At 49.5% G+C, this 16,380-nt stretch overlaps 1 protein-coding gene across 1 annotated transcript in view; it reads right to left on the reverse strand.

Moving 5' to 3' along the window:
• LOC114592429 (tripartite motif-containing protein 10-like) overlaps positions 1–16,380 on the reverse strand; it is a 647,260-nt gene that overhangs the window by 362,423 nt on the left and 268,457 nt on the right. The gene's annotated exons all lie outside the window — the stretch shown is intronic.

Consider the following 16,380-nt stretch of genomic DNA (forward strand, 5'->3'; position numbering starts at 1 on the left):
TCCCTGGCCCCTTCCCCTCCTCTCTCTGCCATCCCAGGGCCACTCTTGACTCCACAGCAGGAGACTGGATCTGTCTGTGATGGTGAGATGTCCTGGCCGGTTGAAGGACCACTTCCTGTTTTCTGCAGCTCCATCCTTCTTTCTCATGCAAGGTGGAGTCATGAAGCAGGCAAAGACTGAGCACACTTAAGGGTGGCGCAGTGGGTGGGTGGGTGGGATTCTGCTTAACCTTTCCCTGTCTGCTCCTTTTTTGGATCCAAATCCCCACACAAAAAGGGGCTTTGTGAGGGCACAATCAGTGTTATGGAGCTGCACTGAAAATCATTTCTTTGTGACTGTAAGAGGCCCTTCTCAAAAAAAGAAGCATCAAGAGAATTTAAGGTATAGAATTTAAAACAAACATAATTACAAAAAAAGAAAGCAGTCTGGTGCCACATTGCATAGGAGTTACTTTAACACACTCTACCTGGGGCTACCTTTAAAAAGAGCTCAGAAACTTCAATGGCTCAAAGAGCTGCAGACACTTTGCTGAACAGGGCTGGCTATAGGCAGCATAGGACTCCCATATTAGAACAGCTCCATCTGTCTAATTGTCTGTTTCTGGACACAATCAATGTTGTTTGCACAAGAGGAAGATCGATTTGGAGTGCCGCATTTTCAAAAAAGATGGACACACGACTGTTTCTTTGTGGAGCTGAAAGGCATGCCCGTGTGCCTCATTTGTGGTGAGGCCCTCTCCGTCCTGAAGAAGGCCAACCTGCAGAGGCACTACAGGACAAAGCATATCCAGTACAAGGGAGTTCTAAGGGCAGCTGCGCCTGGAGAAGGTCAAGGCGCTGAAAACAGACCTGTTGGGTAACCTGTGGCCCCTCCAGATGATGTGATATTGCAACTCACGTCTTCTTTAGCCGTTGGCCACGCTGGCTGGGACTCATGGGAGCTGGAGTCCAAGGATCTAGGTCCACACATGCCGGGGACAATTCAAATCCCTCCTCAGTCGTGAAGACGATTGGGCGACTTAAAGCTGGTCACCATCTTTATGCAAAACCTCCCTCGCAGGTTTGCTGTGTGCGTGAAAGCAATATATCTTGTGGTGGGCTTGATAAGGGGAGTGTGGAACAGAAATGTAATTCATAGGTAAGAAGACAGGAAATAATTCTGAATCTGACTGAAAATAAAGGATTCTTTGTCTCCAAATTGCATATAGCAAGCACCTGTGTTGTTGAACTCTAGCTGAAGTCTGGTTCCTCAGCACTCTGCACTCTCTCTCTGGAAACCTCCAGCTGTCAGGTGACAGGAACCAGCCAATGCCTCCCAGTTCAGAAACAGTCTGCCAAGAGCTGAGATTGGAAGTGGACAACCAAGGAAACTTAGGGGAGCATTTTCATTTCCATGCTTATGAATATTGAATTGAATCAATTCATCTGATGTGTTCAAAATAGTAGAGAAAGTTTTGACAGGAATTCGGGGAACTAGGAATATTTTTAGTTCCATCTGGGTTGATGGATCAGCAAATAGCTAGAGAGGATTAAGGGGTGGGGTCGGGAATCAGGCCTTGTTTCTCATGTGACAGATAACCGATTCCACAGTTCTTAAATGTGACCATTTGCGACACAAGATCTACCCACCAGGGAAGAATGGCAGATGAAGGTGATGGACTATATGGAACTGGCAGAATCCGAGACCAGGGAGAAGAGTTGGTGGAAGAAGATTGGAAGAAATTTAAAGACTATTTACAGAAACATTGTAAAATTAATGAATGTTAGAAAGATATTGGAATGAACTTATGTGGTTTTAGCAGAAATGTTATAAAGGATTAGGAAAAAATAGACTGTTAATTGGTGAAACGAGGGAAAGTAAAGTTATATCATATTAAGATAAATTACAGGACAAAAATTGTAAAAGATGGAAAGGATTTGCTGAAATAGTTAACCAAACTAGAATACAAAAAAGGGAGGTGTGAGGAGGTCAAGAAAACAAGCTAACGAATGATAAGTTATAGGAAGATTCGATGTGTTATTTTTTTAATGGACTTTATTTTTCTGTTTTTGTATTTTTTTATTTTCTTATTTTCTTATTATGATGTGTTGTTTTTGATGTTGTTTAATATGATGTTATTATTTTTTCTTTTTGTAACCTTTAAAACCTTAATAAATATTATTAAAAATAAATAAATAAATAAATGTGACCATTTGCTGCCTCCCAAAATTATGCTTAAGCCTTTCCCCTCCCCCCCAAAAAACAACAACAACTCAAACATGGTAGCTGGTCTTGTCAAACGGGCCAATATAAGGTTCATTTGGCAAGTTTGTTGTTGTTTAGTCATTTATTTGTGTCTGACTCTTCATGACCCCATGGACCAGAGCACGCCAGGCATTCCTGTCTTCTACTGCCTCCCGCAGCTTGGTCAAACTCATGTTGGTAGCTTTGAGGACCCTGTCCAACCATCTCGTCCTCTGTCGTCCCCTTCTCCGTGTGCCCTCCATCTTTCCCAACATCAGGGGGGTCTTTTCCAGGGAGCCTTCTCTTCCCATGAGGTGGGCAAAGTATTGAAACCTCAGCTTCAGTATGTGTCCTTCCAGTGAGCACTCAGGGCTGATCTCCTTCAGAATGGATAGGTTTGATATTCTTGCAGTCCATGGGACTCTCAAGAGTCTCCTCCAGCACCATAATTCTTTTTTTAAAAATAAATAATATTTATTAAAGTTTCAAAGAATTACAAAAAGAAAAAGAAAACAGAAAAAAACAAAGTACAGAAAAATAAAAACAATTAAAAACAAATCAATCTTTACAAGTCTTTCATTTACTTGTTTCCCTGACCTCCTCACACCTCCCTTTTTTGTATTCTAGTTCAATTGGTTACTTCAGCAAATCCTTTCCATTTTTGCTTTTATCTTAATGATTTATCTTAATATATTGTAACTTTACATTCTCACCTATTCATGATCTAATTTTACCTAATTCTATAACATTACTGCTAAAACCGCATAACTTCATTCCAGCATCCTTCTAACATTCCTTAATTTTACAATGTTTCTGTAGATAGTCTTTAAATTTCTTCCAATCTTCTTCTGCCGACTCTTCTCCCTGGTCTCGGATTCTGCCAGTCATTTCCGCCAGTTCCATGTACTCCATCACCTTCATCTGCCATTCTTCCCGGGTGGGTAGATCTTGTGTCTTCCAATACTTTGCAATAAGTATTCTTGCTGCTGTTGTAGCATACTGTCAGGGGCTCAGGAGCAGAGGCACAGGGGAGAGAGGAAATGGAGAGTGAAGGGGAGGAATCTGAGGGCAGCGGAGGGGAGAATGACAGTGACCCGAGAGATTCCATGAGCCTCTCCAGCGAATCAGAAGATTCCCAGAAGGGAGCGCCGATGGTCAGGGCAAGGGGGGTCCCAGGGGGGACGCAACAGAAGCAAGGAGCCAGAGGGGACTCCCAAAGCAGCAGTGAGAGATCAGGACCAGCTTCCCCACCAGAGCGCAGTGGGGGGGAAGAGTCCCATGTGTCAGGGCCAGCGTCTCCTCCAGCAGGGAGAGAAGATGGGTCAGGGCTGACCACGCCTCCAGCGGAGAGTGGGGGAATGGAGGGGAGGTCAGGTCCAGCTAGCCTCCCCGAAGGGGGAAGCAGTGATGGGAGCAGTATAACGGTCAGGAGGAAGGTGGCCGGCTGGGCGCGCACGCCAAGTTTGAATGTACAGGCGCGCGGGACAGCAGAAAACCCGGATTGGGAACCAGGTCCCAAAGCCTGCCGGAGGCAGGGGGAAGACTCAGGGGACTCAGCGTCAGAAGAGTCTAGGAAGGGCAAAACCCCAGCGGACAGGCGGACCCAGAGGAGGAAAGAGCAAAGGAAGAGGTGGAGCAAGGCTAGAGTCTTAAACTGGTGTCTGGGGGGCGGAGATTCAGATGGAGCTTCGGCGGTCTAGAGTTTCAGACGTAGAGCTGTGCGCCGCGGCTGTGAAAGCTAAAATGAACTTCAATAAAGACTGTTTTATATAACAACGAACTGGCGTTGGTCCTTTGTGAGCTGGGACCTAGGGCAGCTCTGACACATACATTAAAAAATTTCTATCCTTCTTTAACACCAACTGGCCAACCATGCCCAGGAGAAAGGCCTCTGGTTTCTTCAGAAAGGAATATTTAAATACATTTTTCATTTCATTATAGATCATCTCCCAGAAAGCCTTAATCCTTGGGCACGTCCACCAAAGGTGAAAGAATGTACCTTCAGTCTCTTTACATTTCCAACATTTATTGTCAGGCAAATGATATATTTTTGCGTGCCTAACTGGTGTCATGTATATCATTTTCACAATATTCTCTCTTAAGGCATTACATGCTGTGAACTTCATACCTGTGGTCCATAACTGTTCCCAGTCAGCCAGCATAATGTTGTGTCCAACATCTTGTGCCCATTTAATCATAGCAGATTTCACCGTTTCATCCTGAGTGTTCCATTTCAACAGCAAGTTATACATTCTTGACAGAGTCTTAGTTTAGGGGTCTAACAGTTCTGTTTCCAATTTTGATTTTTCCACCTGGAAGCCAATCTTCTTGTCCAAATTGTATGCCTCCGTTATTTGATAATAATGAAGTCAATCTCGCACTTTGTTTTTTAGTTTTTCATAGCTCTGCAATTTTAATTTATCTCCCTCTTGTTCCAAAATTTCCCAATATTTCGGCCATTTAGCCTCCATATTGAGCTTTTTCTGAGCCTTCGCTTCCATTGGTGACAACCACCTTGGGGTTTTATTTTCAAATAAGTCCTTATATCTTATCCAGACATTAAATATTGCTTTCCTGACAATATGGTTTTTAAACGCTTTATGTGCTTTGACCTTATCATACCACAAATATGCATGCCACCCAAATACATTATTGAAACCTCCTAAATCCAAAATGTCTGAGTTTTCAAGAAGAAGCCATTCTTTCAGCCAGCAAAAAGCAGCTGATTCATAGTAAAGTTTAAGGTCTGGCAGGGCAAATCCACCTCTTTCTTTTGCATCAGTTAGTATTTTAAATTTTATTCTGGGCTTCTTGCCCTGCCAGACAAATCTAGAAATATCTCCCTGCCACTTCTTGGCAATACATTCATTTTTATCACAGCAATACGGCCTAGCAATGAAAGCTTCAGATTTGACCATATTTCTAAATCCTTTTTCACTTCCGTCCAGCATTTTTCATAATTATCTTTGAATAAATTCACATTATTGGCAGTCATATTAACCCCCAGGTATTCCACTCTCTTAACCAATGTTAAACCTGTCTCCTTCTGAAACCTCTCCCTCTCAGTCACTGTTAGATTTTTCTCTAAAACCTTAGTTTTTAACTTACTCAACTTGAATCCTGCAACCTGACCAAATTCTTGAATCAGTTCCAATACTCTTTTAGTACTAGATTCTGGCTCCTGTAATGTCAGTACTAGATCACCAGCAAATGCTTTCAATTTGTACTGTTTGGCTCCGACTTGTATACCGTTAACCAATTGGTCCCTTCTAATCATATTTAAGAGAACCTCCAGGACCGATATAAAAAGCAATAGGGAAATTGGGAACCTTGTCGTGTTCCCTCCAGCACCATAATTCAAAAGCATCAATTCTCCATCGATCAGCCTTCTTTATGGTCCGGCTCTCACTTCCATACATCACTACTGGGAAAACCATAGCTTTAACTATACGGACCTTTGTTGGCAAGGTGATATCTCTGCTTTTTAAGATGCTGTCTAGGTTTGTCATTGCTTTTCTCCCAAGAAGCAGGCGCTTTTTAATTTCGTGACTGCTGTCACCATCTGCAGTGATCATGGAGCCCTAGAAAGTAAAATCTCTCACTGCCTCCATTTCTTCCTCTTCTATTTGCCAGGAGGTGATGGGACCAGTGGCCATCATCTTCGGTTTTTTGATGTTGAGCTTCAGACCATATTTTGCGGTCTCCTCTTTCACCCCCATTAAGAGGTTAATTCCTCCTCGCTTTCTGCCATCAAGGTTGTGTCATCTGCATATCTGAGGTTGTTGATATTTCTTCCGGCAATCTTAATTCTGGCTTGGGATTCATCCACTCCAGCCTTTCGCATGTTGAATTCCGCATATAAGTTAAATAAGCGGGGAGCAATATACAGCATTGTTGTAAAGGTAAAGTAAAGGTACCCCTGCCCGTACGGGCCAGTCTTGCCAGACTCTAGGGTTGTGCGCTCATCTCACTCTATAGGCCGGGAGCCAGCGCTGTCCGCAGACACTTCCGGGTCACGTGGCCAGCGTGACAAGCTGCATCTGGCGAGCCAGCGTAGCACACGGAATTGTTAGGATACTGCCAGGGAGATAAAGTCCATCTGAGCCCCCATGCCGGCTGCCGGACGATCCATCGACCTCCCGTAGATTCAGTATCAGCAATTAGCGACACGAAGCCTAAGAAATAGCTTGCCACATTCTTGGGCTGGTGCACACTCTGTCAGCAGAATTCACACAGCAAAAGTTGCACTCAGGTGAGTATCATTTAGAATGTTTATTCAGCGTTGGTCAGAACAAAGAACAAACATGACTGCCTGCTAGCGTGTTCTGGCGCAGAGAGAGAGAAAACGAAAGCAATAGCAAACATAAACATCCTGTAAAAGGAAATGTGCAGACTCTGTGACTCACAAGCCTGCTCTCTCTTAAGGTGGAACGGAAATATCCTAACATCCTCCCCCTTTCTGTGTAACCTGTAGTACCTGTGGTTCAACCCAATTGCAACCTCTGTACGTAAACCTTATGTTGTTCTCTGTTAACAACCTTAGACAACAGATCAGCAGGAATTTCATTTCCTGCCATGTAGGACACCTGAATCAGTCCTTTCTGGATACACTCTCTTGCACGATGTAGCTTAATCTGCAAGTACTTGGTTCTTTGCTTGCAACTCTCTGAGTTCAGCAAAGCCAAACAGGATCTATTGTCTTGATACACTTGTATAGGACATTTCACAGTAACCCCAATGTCCTTAAACAGTTGCATCAACCATTCACAATCCATGAGTGAAAATGACAAAGCATTGAGTTCTGCTTCACAGGAACTTAGGCTCACTGTCGTCTGCTTTTTGCACAGCCAGTCAAACAGACAGTGGTTGTACATGTAGCACACTCCAGAAGTGCTTGTACCATCCGTGGTGTCACTTCCAAAACTTGCATCTGCAAAGATTTCAAGACCTCCAGTCTTCTGACTGGTGAACCTCAGCCTGTAGTGCATAGTCCCTTTCAAATAGCGGGCTATGCGCTTCAGAGCTTTCCAATCCTGAACAGTAAAATTGGTCCCTCTCCACCTGCAGAGAAAGATAGTTGGATACCTCACCAAGATCCTTCATGTCAAAGTGCTCCTTCAGTTGAGCTAGGGTGCTTTGGTAAAAAGCCTGATTCTTCCAAAACATAAAAAGATCATCAACAAAACATAAACAATACAGTTTGTTTTGCCCCTCCTCCTTGACAAACACACATGGATCAGCTTTGCCCTGGTGAAAACCTAGAGAAAGCAATGTCTCAGTGAGTTTTGTGTTCCAACACCTGGCACTCTGCTTGAGACCATATAAGGATTTCCGCAGTTTACAGACCATTCCCTTCTGTATCTGCATTCCATCAGGTGGAAGCATGTACAGCTGCTCCTCCAAAATCCCGTACAAAAAAACTGTATTAATGTCATGATGGGAAACATGCAGTTTCTCCTCTGCAGCTATCTTGAGCATCAGGCCGAATGCTCTCATATTTGACGGTGGGCGAGTAGGTCTCGTGGTAATGCTGTCCTGGTACCTGTGAAAAACCTCTGGCAACCAATCTGGCTTTGTGTCTGACAACCTTGCCATTCTGATCTGTCTTGGCCTTGAAGACCCATTTGCTGCCAACCAGTCTCATTCCTGGGACTACCAGTACCAATTCCCAAGTGTGGTTCCTATTCAAGGAATCAACTTCAGCCTTCATGGCATTTAGCCAAGGCTCAGCATCTTTAGAGGTTAACTCCTGAACCTCTTTGAAGCTTGAAGGTTCCCACACCTTCTCTGAGCTACTAAGAACAGCAGTTGCCGTCTTAGCAAACTCATCAGCAAATCTCTTTGGAGGTCTGCCTTTGGTCGCCCTTTCAGACCTGCGAACTAGACGTAAGTCTTCTGGATTCATCTCCTCCTTCTTAGGAGAAAAGTGACCAATGGTGAACAGCGGTTCTTCCAGTTAATTGTCAGACGCATCAGATGGTCTGACTGAGGCCTTTGCGCTCTTGTAGTCTGCTGTGTCATCACTGTCACTGACAGCAGCAGCAGCGCCACCAACTGAACTGGAATCCGAACTCTGATCCTCATCCTCATCCTCATCCTCATCCTCAGCTTTCTCAACATTATCTGGTTTGTGCACACCACCTCCATCCTCCTCTGGGTAACTCTGGAAAATTCCCACATTTCCCCCCCACTTTGGATTGTACTCAACACTCTTGGTGAACTTAATGGACTTAGAGTTAGTCATCCATATCCTGTATGCACCTTTCTTGTAACCCATGAACAAACCATGTGCCCCACGCTTCCCAAGCTTGTTGCTTTGTGGGGTATGTACCCACATGTCAGAACCAAAGATTTTCATGTGCTTGACATTCGGTTTCTTACCAAACATCTTCTCGTACGGAGTGCAACCTATGGGTGATGACAGTCTCCGATTAACGGTATAAACAACCGTTGACAGAGCTTCCCCCCAAAACTTCTCAGGGAGGTTGGCATCATGCAACAAGGTTTTCAGGCCTTGAAGCAAAGTTTGATTTGCTCACTCCGCAAGTCCATTCATCCATGGCGATCTAGGCGTTGACAAGTCATGCTGGATTCCCTTCTCAGTCAGGAAAGCTTCAAACTGCTGAGAAGTGAACTCCCCGCCCCGATCGGTAGAAAGACAGCCGATACGTTTACCACGAACATTCTCCAACCAAGCACAGAATGCCTTGAACTTAGGGAATGCTTGCGATTTCTGCTCAAGTATAAACACATGAATGTACCTGGAAAAAGAATCAATTAGAACCATGAAGTACCTTGCTCCTCCCAAAGATGGCGCAAGTGGACCAACCAGGTCTGCGTGCACTAGCTGGTAGGGTTTGGAAGCCTGCCTGCTAGACTCCTTGCCTTTTGGAGCAACCTTCACCTTGTTCTCTGCACAAAATACACATTTCATGTGATACTTACAAGGTTTGATGTTCAAACCTTCAACCAACTCTGGCATATTGGCTAGCGCTTGCCAAGAGAGGTGACAAAATCTTCGATGTGCATCGTGAATGTATCCTGCATGAAGAACTTTGTTAGTTTGTGCAACACAACAAAAATCAGCATTAGACACAACAGCATTGTCATCATAAGTTATACAGAATAAACCATCCATAAACTTTGCATGCAAAACGTCCTCTTTGCCTTTCCTGATGACACAGACGCTCCTCTTGAAGGAAATCTCAAAACCACGCCCAGTCAGCTGTGGGACACTTAGCAAATTGTCCGCAGCTCCTGGAACATAAAGTACATTACTGATGGTTGTATGCAAACTTGCAAGTTTAACAGTCCCTTCTCCTGCAATTTGCAACGTCCTTCCATCAGCCAGGTGGATCTCTCCGTCTTGCGGTGTGAAGGAGATAAACAGGTGTCTATCCTTTGATAAATGGCGCCTGGCGCCTGAGTCCACAATAAACCTGGCTTTTGGAGCAGTATTTTCAGCAAGCAAAACCTTTTGCAGCTTGCCCCCCTGCTCCTGGCCATCAGACTTGCCTTTAGCCTTTGGTGAAGCAGTGCCAGCAAACAATACTTTGTTTTCCACTGGCATGGGCTCTTCACCCCCCCCCCTGCTTCGGGCCATCTGCAGGCATCTGTCTTTGTTTACCTCTGGCCTTCCGGCCTCTGCAAAGACGATGACCTTGGCTCCCACGAGAAACAGAGCTCTCAGCTGCTGACTCCTTGGCTCCCCCTGGAGGCTGGAATGCTGCCTGAGCTGACATCACAGTCTGCTCCCTCTGCAGCTTGCAACCGGTGCCCTCTGCATCCCTGCATTCACTCGCATTCTGGGAAACAGCCAGGACCTCCGATGCACTCACACCCTGGGCATTCAGACTCTGAGCTGGGACGATTGGCAGATGGGCAGCTTTCAAAGCATTCCACATCTTAGGTGCCGTCACGTTGCCAGCAAGCGTTTTTATTTCCTCTAGAGAGACGGACAAGACGATTATGTCAATGGCCCTCGAATCATGGGCCCTCCATCTATCTGTCAGAGGAACTGGAGGGGCTTGAGACACAGTATGCCATACTCCATACTGACGCAGCAAACTCTCACACCATTTTGCCCAGGTCTGATAATTTTTTTCATTTAACTTAGGGCAGGGGTCTCCAACCTTTAAGACAAAAAGAGCCACTTGGACCCGTTTCCGGAAAAAAACAAAAAACTGGGAGCCGCAAAACAAGCCAAATGTAAATAACCACACATTCTTCCCCTTCCCCCACTCTCTCTCTTTTCCCTGAGTCTATTTCAGATAGCAAAGAGGGGTATGGTACCTCTCATATCCATTTTTTGCAAAGCACCATGTGCATAGAGGGCATTATACAAATTAATACATAGAAAAGTGTCTGTCCCTCCCTGCAGTTCAACTCCCTCTCTTTTTACTAACAGCACATATCCATTCCTTCTGCTGGTGCAACTTTCTCACCATTTCTACATAGCAGCATTTATAAACCAGTGCCAGAGAAACTGGGTGAAAGGAAGGTGAGAGGGAAGAGATATGAATATTTATGTGTGTACGTATATGTATACATACATACACCTACACAATTACAGGTTTGAAGCCAACTTAAAATAAAAAGAGCTGGTAAGCAAAGGAATCTGTGGCGCTTCCCATGGGATCCGGGGACATGTCAGCTAATACTCTTCCCTTTCTTCTTCATTTGCTTGTCTCTGCAGCAAATCTCGAGGGGGAAGGGAGAAGGGCAGGAATTGCATAGGCACGAGAGAACGGGGGAAATCCCGCATGCAGGATTTTGGTGCCTAACAGCCCCCCTCCCTCTGCAATTGCTCTCGTGCTCCCCCGCCTCTCTTGCTGGCTACCTCTGGACCCCCTCCTCGTCACTGACGTAATTCACCCCTTCCTCCCTGACAGGGAGGGCGGGCCCATTTTGTGGTTCACCTCAGGTGCTCTCCATCAACTCGGCGGCCACTCAGAAGCAAGGCACGGAAAAGGATCCCGAAGCACCACCGCCACCCCCCCCCACAAACACACACAAAAACCCCGCCCCGCCATTTCCCTCGAGCGCGCACGCTCTCTCTCCCTCGCCTCAGGTGCCTCGCACGCGGGGCTGAGGAGAGCGTGGCCTGGGTGGGCGGCTTTCGATGCGGCGCGGCGCGCGGGGCCTAAGGGTGACGGCGAAAGCAAGCGCGTCTGCGTGTGGCAGGTGCCGGCGGTGGCAGTGGCAGCCGCGTCCACCTCAGGGGAGAACCGTCGCTGCGCCCTAGCACACCTTCCTGTCACCGCCCTCCTCCTCTTCCTCCTCGCTCCCTGCACCATGAGGGAAGAGGCGCCGCCGTGAGCTGCTCGGCCACTTCCTCACTGTCCTCCAGACGAGGCATCCCCCTCGTCGCCGCCGCCGCCCATCCCACCCTGGGATGAGCCATGAAGCCGCCTGGCAGAACTTCCCTCCGGAGGCAGCAGCAGCAGCAGCCCTTGTCCGGCCGCCACTGCCTCCTCCTCCATCCCAGCAGCCGCCGCCTCTCGAGCTCCGCTGCCGCCGCCGCCTTGCTTTACCCAGCTCGGCTGCCCAGCTCCATCCCCCTCCTCTTTCTGGCGCTTCTGCTTTTCTGCTCAGGGTCCCCGAGGATCTCCGGAGCCGCAGCAAAGGTGTAAAAGAGCCGCATGCGGCTCCGGAGCCGCGGGTTGCCGACCCCTGACTTAGGGCATTCAGCAGCTTGGAAAAATTCCATTTCAGGTTTTCCTTGAGCCCGAGCCTCTCTCTTTACCTCAAAGAGTCCTTATCTTGGCAGCTCTGGCTCGGCTCCCAGGCCAATTAAGGTACCGCTCCGGCGGGAAGGTAAACGGCGTTTCTGTGCGCTGTTCTGGTTCACCAGAAGTAGCTTAGTCATGCTGGCCACATGACCCAGAAGCTGTACGCCGGCTCCGTCGGCCAGTAAAGCGAGATGAACGCCGCAACCTCAGAGTTGTCTACAACTGGGTCTAATGGTCAGGGGTCCCTTTACTTTTACCTTTACTTGAAGGACCAAACCAAGAATTACAACTATCTCTTCCTCAAAATGGTTCAGCCTCCACCACCTTCACTGCAGTCAACTGAAGGCAACCAACTATGCCCTGGGCCCCCCGATCTTTCTCACTGCCAATGAAAACTAATAAATGAAAAGGAAGAGAAGCTACCCATGTCACACTGACACAAACACCTTGCATATGAACTTCGTAAAATAATGAAAGTGTACTACCCCTCACCCCACCTCTCCCCACCTCTCAATTCCCCAGCCTTACTCTGTATACAACATTAAAGTCTGTCTGTCTCTGAATTTTTATGATATCCAAAGTAACAGAGTAGCTTACAGTTAGGAAGCCAAATAGTTATTCTAGTTGATAGTTCCTTTTTACAGACTATACAGTGGCCAGACTCTTGCTATTCAAAAGAACTTTACTTTCATAATCATATAACTGAGAAGAATAGAAGAGGAGTCTGTAACCTGAAGTGTATGTAACCCGAGGTATCACTGTACAATCTTCTGCTTATTCAAACCCGGGCACGTTCTCCCTTGAATTCTCTTATAGTTTGTTATGAAACATTTTTCTTTCACATCAGCAGTTGTGCTGGTCCCAGGGGGGATAAGGTACTATTACCGTAGGCCAAGATCAACAGGGAGCCGGGCGGGGTAGCAGGAACGATGGTAGGGCAGAAGCAGGAGTCCAGGCGAGGAACAGGAACACTGGTAAGGCAGAAGCAGGAATCCAGGCGAGGAACAGGAACACTGGAGAGTCAGAAACAGGAAGCTGGGCGAGGAACAGGCACACTGGGAGTGCCGGACAAGGACTGGGTAAAGCAGATACTTCACAACGACGTTGCTCCCGCAACCTGGGACCGGGCTGCCTGACCTTTATCTTCTTCTAAGGCCGGGGGCGGTCCCGGCCCCCAGAAGCCCCGCCTCTCTTGGCCTTAAGGCGAGCACTCCTCCTGGGAGACACCAGTTCCCTTCGCCTCTCTGCCCTAAGCCTCTGCAGTTCAGGAGAGGCCGAAGGGTTACTGGGCCCCAGGGGAGGCTCACCTGTAGCCACTGAGTCTTCCAGCACCTCTGGGGCCTGAATGATTTCACCTGGTGCCTGCTCTTGAGTTTCCTCAGCATCTAGGCCTTGCCCCAGTTCAGCCGGCCCTGGAGGCGGGGACTCCTGTGCCGGCTGGGATTCCTCCGGATCGCTCTCAGACTCGGAATCCCAGGCCATCACACCATCCCCCCTCCCAGGCCCCCCCCTCACTTGAGGGTCCGGACCCGGCTTGCTGGGGTACGCTGCATGAAACTCCCGGATGCAGGCAGGTGCGTGGACGTTGACCGCTGGTTCCCAGGAACGGTCCTCTGGCCCATACCCCTTCCAGTCAATGAGATACTGCAGCCTTCCCCTGCGGTATCGGGAGTCCAGAATGCGTTCCACCTCGTACTCAGGCTCTCCCTGCACCAAAACTGGCTGCGGTCGGGGACGGTCCGGGTGGAACTCGTCGGGTGGGGCCACCGGACTCAGAAGGGACCTGTGGAATACCGGGTGAACCTTCAGGTTTGCTGGCAACCGGAGACGGAATGCCACAGGCGAGACCTGGTCCACGATAGGGAACGGGCCGGTGAACCGGGCGTCCAGCTTCCGCGAAGGTCGAGAAGGGTGGAGGTGGCGAGTGGAAAGCCATACCAAGTCACCGACGTGACGTTCCGGCCCCACCTGGCGGTGGCGGTCGGCCTGGACCTTGTACGCCTCCTTGGCCTGGCGCAGCTGCTCCATCAACAGCTGTTGCTGGGACTGGAGCTCCTGAAGCCACTCTGTCACCGCAGGGACCGCAGATGCCGGCAGCACATCCGGAAACAACCGTGGATGAAGGCCATAACTGGCTTGGAACGGGGTCTGCTGGGTGGACGCATTCACCGCGTTGTTATAAGCGAACTCCGCCAATGCTAGGTGGTCGACCCAGTCGTCCTGCTGGTAGCTGCAGTAACACCGGAGGTACTGTTCCAGCACCGCGTTCGCCCGTTCCGTCTGGCCATCAGTCTGTGGGTGGTAAGCAGATGAGAGACAGACCTCTGTTCCGAGGGCCTGGTGCAAAGCACGCCAAAACCGGGACGTGAACTGAACGCCGCGGTCGGACACTACACGCTCAGGTAGGCCATGCAGGCGGAAGACATGCTGAAGGTACAGCTGCGCGGTTTCCTTAGCTGAGGGTATGGATGGGCAGGGGGCACAGTGCACCATCTTCGTGAAGTGGTCGGAGAAAACTAGAAGGCAGGTGCAGCCACGAGACGGGGGTAACTCCACTACAAAGTCTAGAGAAACTGTGTGCCAAGGACGTGGTGGAACCGGCAATGGCTGAAGAAGGCCGGGGGGTCGCCCGGTAGGCCCCTTGGCCCGCCTGCAGACGTCACAACCAGCGACGTAGCGAGCCACGTCAGCCTTCAAACGGGGCCACCAAAACTCACGGCTTACCAGATGGGTGGTCCGATACCGCCCAAAGTGCCCCGCCGCTGGAGCGTCATGGGTCATCCGGAGAACCTCAGCCCGCAGCGGCCCTGGTGGGATGTACAGGCGCCCGTGGTGCAGCAGAAGACCCTGATGCGAGACCAGCCCTGGATACTGAGGGCATGATCCTTCGGCCAGTTCCCGGAGTCGTTCCTGGGCCCAAGCGTCGACCCGCTGCTGTTCCCGCACCCGAGCCTGCAGTGGCTCAACCTCCTGGGTGGCCAGGAATGCAGCTGGTGGTAGGATCGTGGTGGGTGCTGCTTGCTGAACCGTGTCTGCGTTGTCTTCAGGTTTCCGGGACAGGGCATCCGCCTTCTGGTTTTGGGAGCTAGGGATGTAGCGGATCCGGAACTGGAACCGGGAAAAGAACAACGCCCACCGGATCTGCCTTTGGTTCAGCTTGCGGGTGGTCTGGAGGTATTCCAGGTTCCGGTGGTCGGTTCTCACCTCCACCGGGTGTCTTGCTCCTTCAAGATGGTGGCGCCAAACCTCAAAGGTCACCTTGATGGCCAGTAGTTCCCGCTCCCACACGGTATAGTTACGCTCCGCTGGAAGGAGCTGGCGGGAATAGAAGGCGCAGGGTAAGAGTGGCGCTTCCGGTTCGTGCTGCTGAGACAAGACGGCACCGAGAGCCGTACTGGAGGCGTCAGTCTCTACCACAAAGGGTCGAGAAGGATCCGGATGTTGCAAGATTGGCGCTCTCTGGAAACAGGCCTTCAACCCTTGAAATGCCTCCTCCGCCTCCTTGTCCCAGGAAAACGGCGTCTTGGGGCGCAGAAGCCGGGTCAACGGGGTGGTGCGGTGAGCATAATCCGCAATGAAGGTCCGGTAATAGTTGGCGAACCCCAGGAAACGCTGTAGGTCCTTGCGGTTCCGAGGTGCCGCCCATTCTCGAACCGCTGCCACCTTCCCAGGATCCATCTGCACCCCACCTGGTGAGAGTCGATGACCCAGGAAGTCCACTGACTGCTGATGGAACTCGCACTTGCTGAGCTTTGCATACAGACGATGCTCGCGCAAGCGCTGCAGCACGGTCCGGACATGGCCCTCGTGGCACGCCGGGTCACGGGAGTAAACCAGAATGTCATCCAAGTACACCACCACGTACTTGTCTAGCAAGTCCTGGAACACGTGGTTGATGTACCGTTGGAACACAGCAGGCGCGTTGCACAAACCAAAGGGCATAACCAGGTATTCGAACTGTCCGTACCGGGTCCCGAATGCTGTCTTCCACTCATCCCCGGCGCGGATCCGAATCAAATTGTAGGCTCCCCGGAGGTCTAGCTTGGTGAACACCTGCGCCCCTTGCACCCGCTCCAGTAACTCCGAAATAAGGGGCAAGGGGTACCGGTCCGGGATGGTAATTTTGTTCAGGGCCCGGTAATCATGGCAAAGGCGGAGCTCCCCACATTTCTTTTTAACAAAGAGCACTGGCGCAGCAGTGGGCGAGGTAGAAGGTCTAATGAACCCACGCTCCAGGTTCTTGCGCAAGAAGTCCTGCAAAGCCTCGCGCTCTGGCTCTGTTAACGAGTATAAGCGACTCACCGGTAGAGGCGCTCCGGGCTGGAGGTCTATGCCGCAGTCAAAGGACCGATGCGGCGGCAGCTGGTCTGCCCCCCGTTCCTCGAACACGTCGTGATAGTCCCGGTACTCAGCGGGGAGCGTTGCA

Source organism: Podarcis muralis, chromosome 2, assembly GCF_964188315.1.
Source record: "Podarcis muralis chromosome 2, rPodMur119.hap1.1, whole genome shotgun sequence".
Classification (NCBI taxonomy): domain Eukaryota; kingdom Metazoa; phylum Chordata; class Lepidosauria; order Squamata; family Lacertidae; genus Podarcis; species Podarcis muralis.